We start from the raw sequence: 18,805 nt of genomic DNA, 5'->3' as shown, positions 1-18,805 counted from the left end.
ATTCTTCCAGACTCTAGTTTTTGTTTCTGTTTATATCCAGATCTTTTCTGTGTCTTCTCACAGTGTCTAGATACTGGAAAGAAAAATAGTGTGTATCTACAGGAGAGAGATGGTCCAATGCCGATCTTAGGTTAACATGTATCGGTATTAGTGCATGGTTCTCTGAAAAGATCCTCTTAATACTCAGCAGCGTATTGTGTTTCTATGTTCTCAGAAAAGAAAATAAGATATGAGGACTTACTAAAAAAAATCAAGGACAAAACAGAAGACCTGTTTATATGACTCTATAAACCTGGGATGTGCTTGCATCTTGACTACTGTGTTAACTTCTAAAAGGGGTATGGTATGGATCATAAGATTAAGCAGAGATTTGGAACAGCTTCCACACAAAGAGGAATTAAATAGACTAGAAATTTTTACTTTAACCAAGAAACAATGTATGGTGGAGGGACGCAGAACGAATATAATTCAAAAAAAAAAAAAGTCAGGCAATTATTCACTGTTTTCATGGATCAGAATTTGTGTCAGGAAAAAATTCAGACAGCAGGTTTAAAATGAATAAAAGTACATACTTATTCAAGTGTAGCAGAACTGAATATTTCATAATTGATGTAACATCATGTGGAAGCCTGAAGTGTAATGATAGTTACAAAAAAGAAAAATTAGACTGATGGACCTACAATTGGCTGTTAAAGCTGACAATCTGCATGCAGCATCTAGGTCCGCAGAGTTCCTGAACTAAAGATGGCAAGGGGCAGTAAGTGTGTACCAGGGGACAAATCATGGTCATGTAATATGTTTATTCCCTGAGCATTTTTTTGTTAACACCAGAAACAACATACTGAGTTGTGTGGACTGAGCTGGTATGGCAGTTTTTATATACTACTTTCAGGAATAGTAGTTTGATTAAAAATAGTGGAGCACATACGAACTTGAAACTCTTCTCCATGGGGTCAGCAAACACTTGTCCTTCAGAGTAGAGTGGGCTTCTCTGACATGGCTGAATTTAAATTTGGAACTCTCAGTAATGGAGGAACAAAAGCCTCTCAACAACACAGGGGCTGTAAGAATTTATTACATGGGAGAAAATTTCTGTCCTCTAATCTCACTGTTAAAAATGACTAAATGCTCTTCTGAAATGCTCTTTCTTCTGAAAATCTATTGAGAGCTGACCCCTGGACTTGAGTCATCTTGTACAAGAGGATACATTTTGTCAAAGCTATAAATACTTGAACAAGTGCCTTATTTAGAGAAGGCTTCTATGAGATTTGTGTACTTATTTGCAGTATAGATAAGGTTAGCAGGGGAAATGGACAATCTGCTAGTGAAAGATTATAATAGAACACTTAGCTTCAGATGTAAAGGAATCCTTTGCTGCACATTTTAGGGATGATTCTGACATTGAGATACGGAAAATTGCTACCTAGGGATGTTTTCATGCTTTTATACAATACTATTCACTGTATTTAAATTCTAGATTGCTTTCTTAATTAGAAAGAATTGTCCTGTCTCACTTGTTCTGGGGGACTCCTTAAAATTGCTTTCTTTTTAGCACTGTGCAGCAGAAATCTATACGGATGGTGGCTTAAGAGGGAAGAAGTATAGTTATCCCACAATTTTTGTGTTGTTTTCATGTATACTTTTCTCACCTTCTTTCACTATAACTTGAATTTTACCTTGGATTCTTCACTTACGCTTTTCCCCTTTATCCATGCTAACATATAAACATCACAAGAGCATAACCAAAGCATAAAAGTATATTTTCCATAGGTGATGACAGTCTTGAAGTTCAAAACTGACATAGCAAGGGTTCAAAAATTACCTCAAGTGATTTTCTGCAGACAGTTATTTCAGAGAAACACAGTTATACTACAACACTAAATGCTTCCCTTTACACCCTTACTAATTCTGGTTTAAGCTTTCTGCTTTTTCTTTAGCTACAGTATCTCTCTTCTTACCTCCAATTTCATCTAATAGAAATTTTTATTCTAATAAAATTCTATTTTCTATTGGTTATTTGTTTCAGATATGGGAATGTATCTTGTCTATTGAGTGATATTTTTGGTTGGAAATACAGTGCTTCTGTGAAATTTGTTATTGGTGTCATTTTCAGATAGGTGATTATTTTAGAAAATACAGGATGCTCTGGAGTGTTGTTTGACTGACATGGTTGAATTACCTATTTAAAAAATACATATTAAGAGATCTTTTTGTCCCTCAACCCTTCTTCATTCAGTATGTTCTCTCAGTCACAAGCGTTTTGCACGATGTGCTCTATAGCTCAGTATGTGGAAATGTTCAATAGCAAGTGTTCAGCTACAAAGTAGATGATGAAGATTATTATATGTGGGAATGCAAAACTGGAATGTCTCTTCTCTATTTTAACAAAGCATATTTCATTTGTTCCTGTGATTTATTTTTTTTTAAATAGATTATTACTTATTAGGTGGTGGTTTTTAGTCTATGTTCCATTTTTCCAAAAGGTGCACTAAAAGATACAAATGTAGCAAAGATACTTTTAGTGGATCCTTTCCCTTTTTCTGCTAACATAAAAACCACAGAGTCTGGAAAGCCGTTCGCTATAGAGACTGCTAATAATCCAGGAAATACATTACTATGTAATTTTGTTTGTCTTTTCATATACAGATAAAGAGAATACAGGGCAATGTGATTGAGAGATTTTTACCACTGTAGTTCTGGGATGACTGCATGATTCAGGACTGAGAAGTAGCATGTGGTACCATGAGCAGCTGTTGTCTGTTTTGTGCCTGGAGCTCTAGCTGTACCCGTATTGTCTGCATTTCGTTCAGGAAACTGTATTGTGCCTAGTCAACCGCATTTGCAATGCTCTGAAAATTAGAGAACAAGATCTGAATAAATTTTAATTCAACCTATCATAACAGTTTCATACAGATTAGAACCTCATTTTCATCTAAACCTGCATGAATTTCAGGGGAAAATTAGAAGCTTCAGGAGTGTCATCCTATCATATTTCAGGTTTCTGTTGTGGAATACAAACTAAGAAAAATTCAAGAATGTATTTGAGTTTTCAATAGTCTTAATCAGAATCACAGAATGGTTTGGGTTGGAAGGAACTTCAAGATCATGTAGTTCCAACCCCCCTGCCATGGGCAGGAACACCTTCCACTAGACCAGGTTGCTCAAAGCCCTGTCCAACCTGACCTTGAACACTGCCAGGGAGGGGGCAGCCACAGCTTCTTTGGGCAACTCGTTCCAGTGCCTCACCACCCTCACATTGAAGAATGTCTTCCTTTACATCTAATCTGAATCTACCCTCTTTCAGTTTAGAGCGATTACCCCTCATCCTATCAATTCACCCCCTGATCAAGAGTCCCTCCCCATCTTTCCTGTAGGCCCTTCTTAAGTACTGGAAGACCACTATAAGGTCTCCCCAGAGCCTTCTCTTCTCCAGGCTGAACCACCCCAACTCTCTCAGCCTGTCCTTGTAAGGGAGGTGCTCCAGCCCCCTGATCATCTTCGTGGCCTCCTCTGGACCTGATCAAGCAGGTCAATGTCCTCCTTACGTTGGGGGCCCCAGAGCTGGACACAGCACTGCAGGGGGGGTCTCATGAGAGCAGAGTAGAGGGGGAGAATCCCCTCCCTCAACCTGCTGGCCCTTCTCTTGATGCAGCCCAGGACACGGTTGGCTTTCTGGCCTGTGAGCACACACTGCTGCCTCATAGTCAGTTTTCCATCTGTTAATACCCCCAAGTCCATCTCCACCGGGCTGCTCTCAATCCACCCATTGCCCAGCCTGTATCTGTGCTTGGGATTGCCCCAACCCATTTGCAGGACCTTACACATGGCCTTGTTGAACTTCATGAGGTTTGCACGGGCCCACCTCTCCAGCCTGTCCAGGTCCCTCTGGATGGCACATCCCTTCCCTCCAGCTTGTTGACCGCACCACACAGCTTGGTGTCATCAGCAAACCTACTGATGGTGCACTCGATCCCACCGTCTGTGTTGCCAACAAAGATGTTAAACAGCGCTGGTCCCAACACTGACCCTTGAGGCACACCACTCATCACTGCTCTCCACTTGGACATCGAGCTGTTGACTACAACTCTTTGAATGCAACCATCCAGCCAATTCCTTATCCCCTGAGTGATCCATCTGTCAGATCCATGTCTCTCCAACTTAGAGACAAGGATGTCATGCGGGACTGTCAAAAGCTTTGCACAAGTCCAGGTAGATGACGTCAGTTGCTCTTCCCTTATCCATCAATGTTGTAACCCTGTCATAGAAGGCCACGAAATTCGTCAGGCATGATTTACCCTTAGTGAAGCCATGTTGACTGTCAGAAATCACCTTCTTAGTTTCCATGTGCCCTAGAACAGTTTCCAGGAGGATCCGCTCCATGATCTTACTGAGCATAGAGGTGAGACTGACTGGCCTGTAGTTCCCTGGCTCTTCTTTATTCCCCTTTTTAAAAATGGGGGGTATGTTTCCCCTTTTCCAGTCAGCAGGAACTTTGTCAGACGGCCATGACTTCTCAAATATAATGGGTAATAGTGACTTAACCACTTCATCCACCAGTTCCCTCGTGACCTGTGGATGCATCTCATCAGGTCCCACGGACTTGTGCATTTTCAGGTTCCTTAGATGTTCTCGAACCTGATCTTCTCCTGCAGTGGGCGGTTCTTCATTCTCCCAGTCCCCACCTTTGCCTTCTGCATCTTGGGTAGTGTGACTGGAGCACTTGCTGGTGAAGACAGAGGCAAAAAAGTCATCGAGTACCTCAGCCTTCTCCATATCCTAGGTAACCAGGTCTCTCTTGTTTCCTTCTGGAGAAGGCCCACATTCTCCCTAGTCTTCCTTTTGTCACCGACGTACCTATAGAAACTGTTTTTATTGCACTTGATGTCCCTGGACAGATATAATTCTGTCAGGGCTTTGGCCTTCCTAACCTGATCCCTGTCTGCTCAGACAGTTTCTCTGTATTCCTCCCAGGCTACCTGTCCTTGCTTCCACCCTCTGTAGGCTTCCTTTTAGTGTTTTGAGTTTGTCCAGGAACATCTTGTTCATCCATCCAGGCCTCCTGGCTTTCTTAACTGTCTTCATCTTTGTTGGGATGCATCGCTCCTGAGCTTGGAGGAGGTGATCCTTGAACACCAACCAGCTTTCTTGGGCCCCTCTTCCCTCCAGGGCTTTATCCCATGCTACTCTGCCAAGCAGATCCCTGAAGAGGCCAAACTCTGCTCTCCTGAATTCCAGGGTAGCCAGCTTGCTGTGCACCCTCCTCGCTGCCCTAAGGATCTTGAACTCCATCATTTCATGGTCACTGCAGCCAGCGCTCCCCTTGAGCTTCACACTCCCCACCAGCCCCTCCTTGGTGAGATCAAGGTCCAGCACAGCACCTCTCCTTGTTGGCTCCTCTATCACTTCCAGAAGGAAGTTACCATCAGTGCATTCCAGGAACCTCATGGATTGCTTGTGTGCTTCTGTGTTGTCCTTCTAACAGATATCAGGGTGGTTGAAGTCCCCCATGAGGACCAGGGCTTGTGAAAATGAGGCTGCTGTTACCTGTCTGTAGAGGTCTTCCTGGTTGTGTGGCCTGTAGCAGATCCGCACTATAACATCTCCTGTCCCTGCCTTCCCTTTAATCCTGACCCATAAACTCTCAGTCAGCTCCTCATCCATTGCCAGGCAGAGCTCCATGCACTCCAGCTGGTCGCTGACATAGAGGGTGACACACCCCCCGCCCCCTGTCTCCCCTGCCTGTCCTTCCTAAAGACCCTGTATCCTTCCATTCCAACACCAGGCATAGGAGCCATCCCACCACATCTCTGTGATGCCAGTAAGATCATAGCCCTGCAGGCATATGCATGTCTCTAGCTTCTCTTGTCTATTCCCCATGCCACATAGAGGCATTTAAATTGGGCCCCGTATGGAGCTGATGTACTGCCTGGAATTCCTTTGTGCTGCTCTTTGGGTGCTCTCCTGCTGACCTGTGACCCCTCTCCAGGCTCTGGGCATCTATTGTTGGCACTGGCATCAAACTGATAGGAGTGGGATGGATTGAGGTTACTCATCCCTGTCAACTTTAGTTTAAAGCCCTCTTCACCAGCTTGGCAAGCCTGTGACCAAAGATGCTTTTCCCCTTATCTGACAGGTGGACCCCATCCTCCCCTAGTAGGCCATTAAAACATTAAAACTCTTAAGATCAAACAGTTTTCACAGAATTAGCAACAAAACCCAGAAAATACTCATGTCGAGTAGCAACCATCCAGTCCTCACTGTCCACAGGCGGATCATCTTGGCATTATGTGTATAAACAAACTGCAAGCTTTTCTTTCCACTAACCTACAATAAATACCTCTACCCAAACCCCATCTAAAATGGTTCTCAGAATCTTTACTTTCAAAACTGATACTATAAATATAGTTACAATAAAGTCTTGTAAGTTTATAAGAAATTGTACTATACTCAGACAGTACTATAATTGTGCTATATTCAGACAGTATTCTTTGGGTACAGTTGGCTTTAAAATGCATTCTCACAGAATCTTACAGCATTGAATCCCTTCAGGAATTTGCTGGAAAAATGCAAAGAAATTTAACGATATGCTCTGTGTTGTTCTTCAGAATCTAACAACTTTAAAAATACATTCTCAAGGAATGAATTTGTGACCAAAAGCTAAGTAAGAATTAAAGGTTATGTTTGTGTTTAAATAGATGTGTACTTCATTATTTGCTAATGGTTATATAGGCATTAGTAACAGATAAACTCGTAAAGATATGGAGATTTCAGAACAATTTTATATTTTAAATTCTAGTATTTTGCATTTATACAGATAATTCAGTTTCATACTGTGAAAGAATTTTGTGAAGTGTGTTTTTAAGAAATCAAAACTGAGAAAACTTCTCCCCTTTTCACTAGTGTCTCAGATGCAGTGAGAAGTGTGCCTGCTTCTGCCTGCAAGCTTGAGCAGAACATCTTGAAGGTACTTACGTGAGACAAAAATACCCCCAAGTTCTTCTACCCATAGTAGAAAAAGACATTATCAGCTCAAGGTTTTGCTCAGAAATCCCAGTAATAGCAGTGAATTCTACATTTAGGAGTGGGTTTTTTCCTTCGTCTTCCTTTAGGAGTTCCTCTTGTCCTGCCTTCTCTGGCACATGCTTTAGACTCCAGCCCGTGCCATAGCCCTTGCACTCTCAAGCTGTGTAATCTTTTTAGCCAATTTATTGTTTGTGCTGAAGAAAAGGGTTTGACTAGGTTGTTTGTGGAGCTTGTGAATGCTTACCATGCTCAAGAGCTCTAATACAAGATAAAACTGTATTTAGATCAAAATCCTTTTTTCCTGTTACTATTATCTCTGACTTGGTACTATTATTTACGTTGCATAAATGAGGGAACAAAAGTTATGTCAACAGTGCAATAACTGCAGCATGTATAGATATACACAAGCTGTTTTAAAATACTGATAGTAGTCATGTGGTTACAGCAGCCCGAAGCTTAGTGTAGACTGAATAAATATCCATCTTCTCAGAAAGGTTTTGTCATAGCTTTTGATTTCAGCCTTCCCATGGCTTCTCTGTTACCAGTGTCCAAACTTTTCATTACCTCACCAGCTCGGATATTTCTGCATAGCTTAATACACTGACATATTGTTAAGGGATAGAAGTAATCCGCAGCAAAGCTAGCAAGCTATAAGTACTTAAAAATGCTTTTTTCTTTTTATTTCTCTAATGCAGCAATGACTTCTCTTAAAATTTGTTTCAGCAGCATCTTAGCTGAAGATTGCAAACACTTTCATTTCCCAATAAAGAACCAATTTGTGCTTCCATTTTTAACGAGCTCTTCATATTCTCTAACTTCAGATGAGTTAGAACTGTTTCTGTCCACAACTTCATTTTCTGTGGAAAGACAGGCTAATGAGAACTACCTGCCCTTATTAATCAAGAATTCCTTAATTTATCAGAGGGATATTTATTCTTCACATCCTTTCTGTGTGTCTCTCCCTCAGTGTTCCTTTTCAATTGAGGTAGTGGTGTATATATACACAGCCTTCTCAAGAACATGGATTTTTGGTGCTAATTTGGCATACAAAGGAGTGGTTTCTTTGTACTCTTTCTGTTGTTCTGTAACAAGACAGGACACTAGCGGAATATTTTAACAGAGCTTAGTTTCCCAGATTATTAGTTACCCTAATAGCAAGTTTTTGTGTCACTCTATCTTCTGTAATACAATTCAGCCAGTTTACAGAAGCCCTATGTTGGAATCATCACTGGATAAGCAAGAAGAGGTCGCTTAAACATCAATAATCATTAATCAAAAACTATTCCAGCACTCATTAAGGACAAGTTTTGAAACTTAAGGTATTTGGACAGGAACAGTGACTGTAAGTGTATCTACAGAGAAGTAGGCATCTGTAGCTTCTACAGTTCAGTGTCACAAATCGGTATGTGTTTCTTAAGACATGGGAATATTGAGTAATGGGAGAGATCAGACCACTGACAGCTTTATGACAAGGATTGTATTCATTTGACTGCTTCCAGAAGTGATGTCCCTTCCTTCAGCGAAGTGTGACTCCCTGCTGGTACATGTCCTTTCTATCTCAGAAAAAGTTGCTCTTGAGGAAAGACTTTATCAGAAAATCTTCTGACGTTCTATTATTCTGGAACAGGAGTGAATGGTCAAATAATACATTCATATATATATGCAGTGTTCAGATTGTACAGCTGCTTCTGTTCCTGCTTCATGTTAGAACACATGGAAGAAAATACTGAAGTTATTGATCATTAGCCTGGTGGTGTTACTGTGTTCAGTTCAGCAGCAGGTCTGCCTCTTTTCCTTCTTTTGAGGGTGCTCTAGCAATCCAGTAGGAGAAACTAAGCCACCTCCTGCAGCAGCAAGCTACAGGAGGAAAGTCTCACAATCAGTGGAGGAAGGGATCATACTGCATGTTCCTCAGTCCTGAGAAAAGAAAAGTGAAGGTTGAAGGGTTTTGTGCTGGACAGGGGGAGAGACTGGTCTTGGGGAGATTGCTAAAAGTGAGTCACACTGACCAGAATCTAATAATGAAGAGCCTTTCCAAACACTCAGTTTCACAGCTATAGTTCATGTTTTCAAGTAGTAGAAAATAAAACTTTCTTTGACTGGTACTGTTGATTAGTTTGTAAAAGGAAAATTTTGTTTTACAACTGCTGTTAATACAAAAGTGTAATAGTGGTTTGTGTGTGTGTGTTCAATGCTGCTTGTGATTAAGGGAGAACTACTGAATGGATAACTTAAGTGTTAAGTTTAATATACCAGTGTGATCAAGTGGGGCTAAAATCACTGAGCAAACACAAGCAAGCCCTAGGTCCATGGGGAAGAGGAAAGCAGATGAACTAGGCAATAAATATTTTGCTTGGCCACTAAAAATGAGTGAAATGTTGAACCTGAAATTAAACTGGCAAACCAAAAACCATAATATTTGATTTCATGTCAAAGTGTTCATAAAACCTTTCACTGAGGAGCTTTGATAAAATTTTATGATGCACAACTATTTTCATTTTAATTGAATTACATGTTTTGGTGAAAAAGCTTCACTGGAAAATGATCCAGTAGCTCATAACCAAGTTTTATATGAAAGATCTCAAACTGGTATGAATGACTCATATTTGCTACTAACAACTATTCATTTAAATCATTCTCATGGAACAGTTAGCACACTGTTTCTAATTACACTGTTATAACATGCAGCATATATTACACATTTTATGTTTAAATTATATAGTTCATATAAATTACATATTGCCTTGTTAATAGCTTTTTGACAAATAAGGACGAGCAACTACTCTGTACTCTGAGCTGGCCGGTTGTAATGTAGATGTCTGTAGCACAGTGCTGGGTACAAGCCAACAAGCTTTCCCTCTCAGCACGGTTTATTAGTTGTGGCTCAGTGCCACTCTAAGTGTGGTACAGAGTTGGCTGTGATCTTATGTGGGATGCTGGTATAGCCCTCTGAAAATAACAGATAGATCGACCCAAGGGTTTTTTTTTTCTTTCTTCATCTCCTACATTTAATAGTTCAGTTGTTAATAAAAGCTCTGAGAATTCTACCAGAAGAGGTAATAATTTTAAAAAACAAGTAGCAAGCTTGCATTTTAGTGCATCATTCAAGTATCTGTCACTAGCAATTGTTCAGAGTTAGGATTATTGTTTTGATTTATTTTAATGAGAAGACTGATAGTGCTTAATACTTGCTCTAAAGTAATTTAGTGCAAAACCGTGTCTTAGACTGTATTGCTCTGAAAAACAGAACTCTCCACTAATATGGAAGCTCCTGGAAGTATTTCTATATTATAGCTACTTAGCTAGTTTTAGAAGGTGGAAAGATAAGGGAAAAAAATTGAGTGGGCTGGAAAACCTTTATTCTGTGTTTGTGCTCACGTATGTATCAGTGCGGATCTGAGGATGAAATTAAGCTGGGGCAGGAGTAGGAGGGCCCATAAAGCTCCAGTACTGTATGAAGTATCCAGCTGTAAAAGCTGAAGGCGGCAAGTTGCAGATAATTTTTTCTGGGATGGAAATTTTGTGGGTACTCCCTGAGTGCAGTAAGCACTAGGGGGAGAATCTCAAAAGTTCACAGTCAGAAATTATTTTGAAGCAGGGTAATTGCAGCCATAGAGGTGAGAAACACCTGATGCTTTGCCCTCCCTTCATCTCTCTTCTCCAGCAAAGAATGCTTCTCAGTTGCATGATGTTTGCCTGTTAATGGACCTCTTGGTGGTTCCCTATGGGCCGGGTATGAGCCGTGAATAATTGAAGAGCCTGTCTGTTGCTTCAGCTTTGATGTGTACAGTATCTTTGGCCTACTTTGGGGTTTGTGACCTATCCAGTCTTTGGCCATTCTGTTAAATTAGTCACTAAAATCACCAGTTAGTCCTTAACTTACATTATGTGTATGCATGTGTGGGCAAAAGTTTTAAAACCAACACATTTTGAAAACAAAAATAAGTACTTTCCAACCAACCATATACCTCTGCCTTATTTTTCACAGAATAATTAATGACTGAGAGATCATAATGTTATATTATCAACAGTATCTATGTATTATTTGGTTTCTTCATCTTTTTATTTTCATGCACAGTTTATTTTACAAATCAAAATTTAATGTATTTGCTATCAATGTAAACTCAAGTTGAAATTTAAAAATCCACACATAGAGTTTATGTCTTAATGGCATATGTGGCAGAATTGGAGCCACTGCACTCCACTGTAAAGAATTGGCCACTGTGGAGTAAAGATCAGCTGAACTGTGATTTAAACAATAGATGTGACAGAAAGATAATCTTGGAATGAACATTTTTAGGTAGCAGGTACTCGACTTAGACTACCTTTCATCTGTAAAAGGCTTCTGCCACATTTTATTTATTTATTACAGATGGTTTTGAATTCAGTGCAAGTGGGTTTTGGCCAAATTATAAGACAGTCTTACAAAGGTGAAACAAATTGTGAGAGGATAATTCTACTGAATATTTACTTTTCCTTAAGATGAAAGAGGTTATTCTATTCTTTGTACTAAAACATCTGTAATCTAAGCTTCAGAGCATGAGAAGTCTACACTTATCTAGGGTAGCATTATGCATCAATGAGCATTTAAAGTCAGGTGAGATGGCTGGAGGAAATAAGAGCTAAAGCATTGACTGCTGTTATGGGGGATAGCACCAGTGTTTGTCCTGACATGTTTTAGATTAAAATAGATCTGACAATACAGTTTGTGTTGAAATAACCTAGTAAAATCTACCCATGGTATTCTGCTGGGAGGGTGGGGATATCCTATAAGTTACAAAATCTGGAGTTTTCTCTTCATTTGTACATGGTCTTTGGTCCACCTGCATTCTAGATTCACGTTTTAGTTTTTAAGTGGGAGAGATGGTCCTGTTTAATTTTGTTTGATTTGATGGGTGTGTACTGAGCCTTTTTCTCAGACTAGGCCTTTCATTCATTCATTGCTTGACCTCATGCTACACACCTACCTGTAACTACTCTTTGATCACACATGCAAATCCAAGATAGAACAACCTTGTAAAACAATTAAATTCTTGCATTGTCAGCATAATATGATTTTCCAGTTTTACCAGAGGCTAAGGTCCTAAAATGTATTCTACTGACATTATCTACAGTGGTTTCTCTATCAGTTCTTTAAATGTTCTCTCAGTGGAATGCTGCAGTTTAGCTCAGTTCCTGAATGTAGGTACTACTGAAACTCATTTCAATACAGATTTGGATTATTTCTGGGCTCTTGTAACTAGCTTTTTGTAGTTATTACTGTTACTCTGTAAAGGGTGAGGGTGTTTGGTGCTTGTTCTGGAAGGAAAGGGAAGGTTACATGATAAGAATTGCTTGTTTGGAGTAAAAACCGTAAATGGCAGTTTCTTACAGTGGTTTATTCATGAAGCCCAGGTATCTTTGTACACAAACCTCATATATTTTTTTGGCTATCAGTGTCTGTGAGGGTCATGCATATTCTGTACAGTCTTTCATACGTCTTTGCAGGTAGAGTTGTCCTAACCATCTTTGATTTCCTTTCTGCATCATGGCCCAGGAAGTACTGTGCAAAGTATTAGCAATGTTAGTGTCGGTCATGTTAGTCATTTGTCTATTGATAGTCAGGTATTTAGCCTTATAATTAATATAAAGTCATTCTAGGAGTACAACATAAGCAAAATCTATAGTGCTTAATCTTTTCCAATGTGAATCTATGATCACAGTTAACACATTGGCTGTTTCAGATGCCTAGAAACACATCTAAGCTATCTGTGGTATTTGCCAATAGGATTGCAGATTGAGGGTTTTTCAAGACTATTCTCCAGATACATGAAATTGATTGTTAGCCAGAAACAGGAGACCAACATGAGCATGCTGGAAAACAGGAGGTCTCTACTGCTTTTAACATTTTTTTTTAAAACCTGTGTGGAGTTATTTCTGAAAACACTGTTATGTGGCAGAGACTTCTAGACTAAATGTGTGCTTTGGAAGAGATACCCTCCTGTCACATTTGCTATTTTTATCTAGGCAAATTGGCAAGGGCTCACTAACGTGGAATATACACGACAGCACTTTCTAAAGTTACTTATTTTACAGAAATGTAAACTGCAGAGTTCACCTTACCTATTTTCACTCCTACTCACCTGTGCTGGAGCAGAAACTGAGGAAGAGATCAAATCTCTTCCTCATCTATGTTCTTCAGCTTGGAGATAGCTGGAGGCATGTTGAAGTTATTGGAGATGTTATGGTCACTGTCACCCAAAGGAATATGATAGTAAGTATTGTGGATATGTGCTCAGTAACCTTGTGCAGTCATATCTTAAAAGAGTAAAAATCTTCAGTTGATGTGAGGTGGGTTACTCTTCTTTCTAAATATCATACTTGCAGGGGAAGCAGTAATAATAAGAAGAGAAGGGCTTTGGCAAAATGGAACCAGAGGGGATTGTTCTATCTAACTATTATTTTTACTTTTAAGAGAACGTCATACAATACAGATGGCAGGAGAACATAGCTGATAATGACTTAAAAGGTGACTTAAAGCTGTAAGGAGAAGTTAATAGTTACATTTTGCCAATGGATTATGTTTGTGCAAGCTATTTAGAAATTAGAAATAGTAGTTGTTTTTTAGGATCTGATGAAACAAAATGCACAAATCCACATTTAATCAAAGACCTCTTAAGTTGTCTAAGATCCACAGTTCCCTGCCTACCATGTTTCTGAATATTGAAGGAGTTGGGTCATAATGAGTTGTGACATGAATAGCAGAGACAATACCACAGTAGTTATTAAATTCATCTAGAAACATTTTGTTGACATTTAAATGATCAGATGCAAAGAAAAAAGGGAATGACAACTACAAAAAACAAAAATAAGAGTGCTGAAAAACTCTTATAGCCAATAATATACAAAATACAAAGAAATGTTTTTCAATAACGAGTTTGAACCTTACAGAAGTATTTTAGAAGCAGCTGTGAAGTACGGATGATGGCTTCAAAAATAACTGTAAATTATCTGTAATGGAGATAACTATGAGACATAGAATAAAATCCCACTTTCAGCATTGTCAGTAATGCTATTTGTCTACAGAAAGTTCCTCCTAGGTATGAAGAGGGATGGATCAAATATGGTGTTGTTTTATTCATATGACTCCATTCTGTGGCTGAACAGATTTTTTTTTAATTTTTTTTTTCCTTTCACATTCTCCAACACATAGCATACACTAAAAAACACGATTTAGTTCTCCCATTTAGGCCACACATGGCAATATATGTATGTATATGCAAACGCACTAATGTATTAGGGAAAAAGAAAATCAACAAATTCTGCCTCTGAATTTAACTGTCCGGAGAAATATAGACATAACAAGACTGCCATTAATCGTATACTGGATTGTATTCATACTTTATCTCTCTCTGGAATATGGTGGAGAGAAATGAGACATTACAGCTTTGGGAAGGTGAAGTATTGTGTGAACTAATGTGGTAGCCCTTCTGGATGCTGCTTGTCTCTGAGACTCCTCTATCATTCTTGTAATTTCAGGATTGTAGGATTTTTTTAAAAAAACAAGTTATTTGAAAGTTCTGACAGTCTTCCATAAGCTCTGTGATTTAAATTGTGAAGAACAAATTTGATCTAAAATCTGGAACGATCAGACCATTTCCACATATTCTCCACATTTTATTCTTCCCGAGCTTGAGTCATTATGCTCTCACCTTCTAGTCCTTAGTGGTATTTTCTGGAATGAAGAGATTTTTCTGGATGCCTTTTTGCCTGATCATAGAAACTACTGTGACTGCTCTTTTCAACCTGTGGTCTGCAATTCATTCCAGTTTATTCTCCAACATCAGGAATCCCTGTGTTTCCATTATTACATTTTCTGGTTTTACATATCTCAGCCAAACCTTCTCTCTTTTAGAAATAAACATTTATTAGCCTTGGCATAAGCATGCACATGGACTTTTTATGTCTAAGGATGCTTCACAAGCATGTGCGCATGCCTGAGCATCCAAGAAACGTAACAGAAAATATACACTAAAGCTCTTGGGGAGAAAATTATGGTATTGTAGTGGGGTGTGAGAAGCATATATATGGTAAAAACTGAAGGGTTCATGGTGAAGGGCCATGTTTTTTAAATCCTTGTTTTTTTGATACTAAAAGTCTGTGGGGGAGGTAGCCCGTGTTAATTTATAAGAAAATAAGCTTTACTGTTTCTGCTAGTTGTGGGTCAACTTATTCTCCTAGGAGGAATCTTCTTTTTCTAAACATTTGATTCAGACGGTTTCTCTTTTACATTTGGGTAGAAGCAAATAGAGCTCAACTGAAATGATAAGAGTGTCAGGAAAATTAGTTTTATCCACTGGTATAGGTTTCCACAAGCTGTTATGATAATTTACCAGTGAAATCTTTCATTTCCAGGCAGATCATTGCAATCCTTATCATATTGCCTAAATCCTTTCATTTGTAGTGCCTTCCAAGATAGGCAAAAGGTCACTCGCAAGCAGCCAAAAATTTTGCTTTCAGTTGAGGTAGGTGAGGATTTTGAGACAGGCAATTGCTAGCAATATATATGCAAATGCTCTGTATCTCTCCTAGGTATGTACTTGCTGGAAAAAATGCAAATACATACTTTGCCCTACCACAGTGTTTCCTATAGGACAAAGTAAGGTCAACAATTATTATTGTCTTGGCCCTTACTATAAATATTTCTCTTCATACAGTGTTTGAAAGTCCTCAGTCTACCAACTAAATCCCAACATGGATATTATATATATATTTCTTTGTCTAAATGGTGAGAATTTAACTGTTTTCATGATAATGATTTTCATCTGCTTCTGCATATTTTTTCCTCTCAGGAAATTTCAAATCTTGCTCATGTTGTTTAATGAGCTGGCTGGTCAAGCATCTGATGCCCCGGTGGAAACTTTCAAAGTCACTGAACACAGTTTTACTTAAATCTAGCTGACATTTGTGTCTGCTTGATTTAATGTATAATTTCCATAGTCAGATTACCAATCAGATGGAGCATAGTACTATCATTCCTCTGTGCTATAAGGATGCGTGCATCCTGCATAGAAGTGGACTTTTTGCTGTTGGTCCACGTGGCAAGACTGTTTTCAGATTCTGCTGGCATTTGGGAAGACTTTAGAAGTCAGTTTTAATTAGAACTAAAATTTTGAATCTGTAATGAAAATTCTGAGTGCAGAATTAGTCTTTGGTATTTTATTCTCAGCCCATTTCAGATGCAGCATCTCTCTCTTTTGTTACGATCTGGTAGAACCAGGCTGTTACAAACCATGAAATATTTGGTGTAGTGCTCTGTGTGCTACATTGTCTGACACAGTTAAATGCCAAAGTCCTAAACAAAATTGTGAAGTTATAAATATCCATATTGTTCATATTTCATTTCATTCTATTCAAATATCTTAAAATGTCTGCATACTTCATACCCTTGCTGTGAAGCATACAAGTATTAGTGATAGGACTTTTGAACAATTATTAATGAATTTGTTTAGTGAAAAGCAAAACTGAAATAGCTTTTGCTTCTCATGGAAGTTCAGCATTTCTCCTACTTTTGCTCAGAAGGCACCTCTCTTCATGCTGAGAGTAAAAAATAGTAACATTGCACCACAGGAAAATCCATGTATTTTAAGTGTCATCTCCATCCATTTTGTTTCTTTTGAGGGCCAGTGCCCGCAAGCCCAAAATTTCTTGGGGATGTTGCCTTCCCTGCTCCCATTCTGTGTCTTTATTACATAGTAAGTAAACTGATAAACATTTTCAAGAGGAGGCAGTCTATAGATATGTCTTTTGGCTGGCAGTGTTAATACCCCAAACTGTCATATATAGGTGTGCCCTGTGCACTGAGTTAAATCAAAGATATCCCCTACAAAACTACACTAAGCCCTGAACTGATGTGGGTTTTGATAACTGTATAGAGGTGCCTTTTAAGTTCATATACTGTATGTCATAATAGTTCCAATTTTCCCCCAGAAGAATTAAATAAATCATTCTCGTAAAAGGGGAAAGTGGTTCATAGTCATGTGATTACCAAATGATGTACATGTGACCTTATTCCTAGTTTCTGTTGTCTGTTGAGGACAAAGATCCTTGTTGCCTTCTTTCCCAATAACAGGTTGTTGAGATGACAGTAATTTCCTACTGAAGGTGCCTGAAAAATTTGCCTCTTCTAATTTATTCTTGCTTTTAGTGTAGTAAAGTTAAAAACCAAAAAGCTTTGAAGGGTGAAAAAAAAACCCAACATTTTTTTTCCTCTTTAAAAATAAAGTTTTTATGTAGTTTGTTTTTTCTGTTTAGAAAAAAAGAGGCAGAAAGCAATGAAAACTGTGTTCTTATACTTTTGTTACTCTTAAAACATAGTAAGGTAGGGAATAAAAAATTTAAAACACTGGGTTAATTTTATCCCCCCTCATTTTTTGTGTGTGCAGTAAATCTTTGGGACATGGTGAGGCAGAGGGAGAATCCTGTAATTTTGACGTCATCATCTGAGAGCTGTTGTTCATGATAGATATGAACTGACAGAGGGCATTTTGCAACCATTTAATTTCTGTGAGGTTTTTGAATACAGCATGTTGAAGTTAGCCTAAGATTAGGGGTGGGGGAGTGAGTTTTCAAGGATCTAATTATTGAATCCATTAAAAACCAAGAAGAAGCAAAACAAAAAACATGGGCTGGATCTTCATCATGTGACTCTACACTTTAGAGTAGGTAAAACTGTCCTCACAAAGCACTTTGCAAGCTGTTTTGCAAAATTCCTTGTTGGCATGCTGCTGCTTGCTCTAGCTGCCAGTGTGCTGTCGTGTAGGAAGTGAGCCCAAAATAGCATGCCTTCTTACTACCTCCCTTCAGGGTGCTTTAACAGTTTCTCAAAGGTCAGTAGAAACTAGTATCAATTAAAGTAGCTTTGTGTCTGCTTTTAATGTACAGCCCTACAGGTAGTGGAGAACAAAGTTGCATTGAAATGCAGTTCTGGCACCTCTTTCCCTGGAATACTTGGTGAAGTTTGGGCTGTATGTGAGGATCCAAGGCAAGAAGATTTGGTGATGTCTCATGGGTCAACATTAAGCTAGCCTAGTTGAGTAGGCCAAAAATGCTGTCTTGGTCAGTTTCCTCTGACAGGAGTAGTATCATATCATGTATTCATTCAGCGGCCTGTGATAAAATGAACATGTCCTTAGAATTAGAAATAGCCAGTCTGGCTCCCAGTCATTTGATCTGCTCACAAGCACAGTCTCTCTCAATTGAATATTCTGCTTGGTTTATAAATCAGTCAAAAGATAGAATATGCTGATGGTGACTAACAAATATATTTATGAGATGGGTCTGGAAAAAAAAAAGTTGAGCAGAGGATGTTGAGTTTTGCTTTCATTTAAAGATGAAGCAGAGTTTCACTGGGAGGTTTAGTGACAACTTGATATCATTTAGACAGTGATCTATCTGAAGAAAGATTAATGTTAATTAAAGTGGCATTGGAGAACTTCAGCAGATGACAGCAGCCAAGCTGGCTACAGGCTATTTTTAGAAAATTGACTTCATTGCATACAGTATGACTCATTTATTAAGTTAACGGATCAATCAATAGCTCAGCTATGGCAGTCACTGAATGTGGAACTGTATATAAAGACTGTGTTTCATGTCTTTGGTCAGAATTCAAATTATAAAAGCCGACCAGTATTGATTCAGTCCAGGTGCACAAGTGTCTTGCACGTGATGAGCTATGCCATGATAATCCAGTGAGTCCATTGGCACATACATATATTCAGGGGCACAGGGAAAAACCAGTCAG

The 18,805-nt window shown here is 38.9% G+C and overlaps 1 protein-coding gene across 22 annotated transcripts in view; it reads left to right on the top strand.

Annotated features, from left to right (window-relative positions):
- The window catches only part of GPHN (gephyrin), a 303,525-nt gene that overhangs the window by 105,492 nt on the left and 179,228 nt on the right, over positions 1-18,805 (top strand). Inside the window, exon 1 of one of the 22 annotated variants that reach the window (XM_074868125.1) lies at positions 6,947-6,964. The exons of the other annotated variants lie outside the window; for them this stretch is intronic. The gene's annotated coding sequence lies outside the window, so the exon portion shown is untranslated. Of the gene's footprint in view, positions 1-6,946; positions 6,965-18,805 lie in introns of those variants that run through there. 22 annotated transcript variants of the gene reach the window in all.

The sequence above is a fragment of the Strix uralensis genome, chromosome 4 (genome assembly GCF_047716275.1).
Source record: "Strix uralensis isolate ZFMK-TIS-50842 chromosome 4, bStrUra1, whole genome shotgun sequence".
In the NCBI taxonomy this organism is placed as follows: Eukaryota; Metazoa; Chordata; class Aves; order Strigiformes; family Strigidae; genus Strix; species Strix uralensis.
This window is presented reverse-complemented; position numbering and strand designations above follow the sequence as displayed.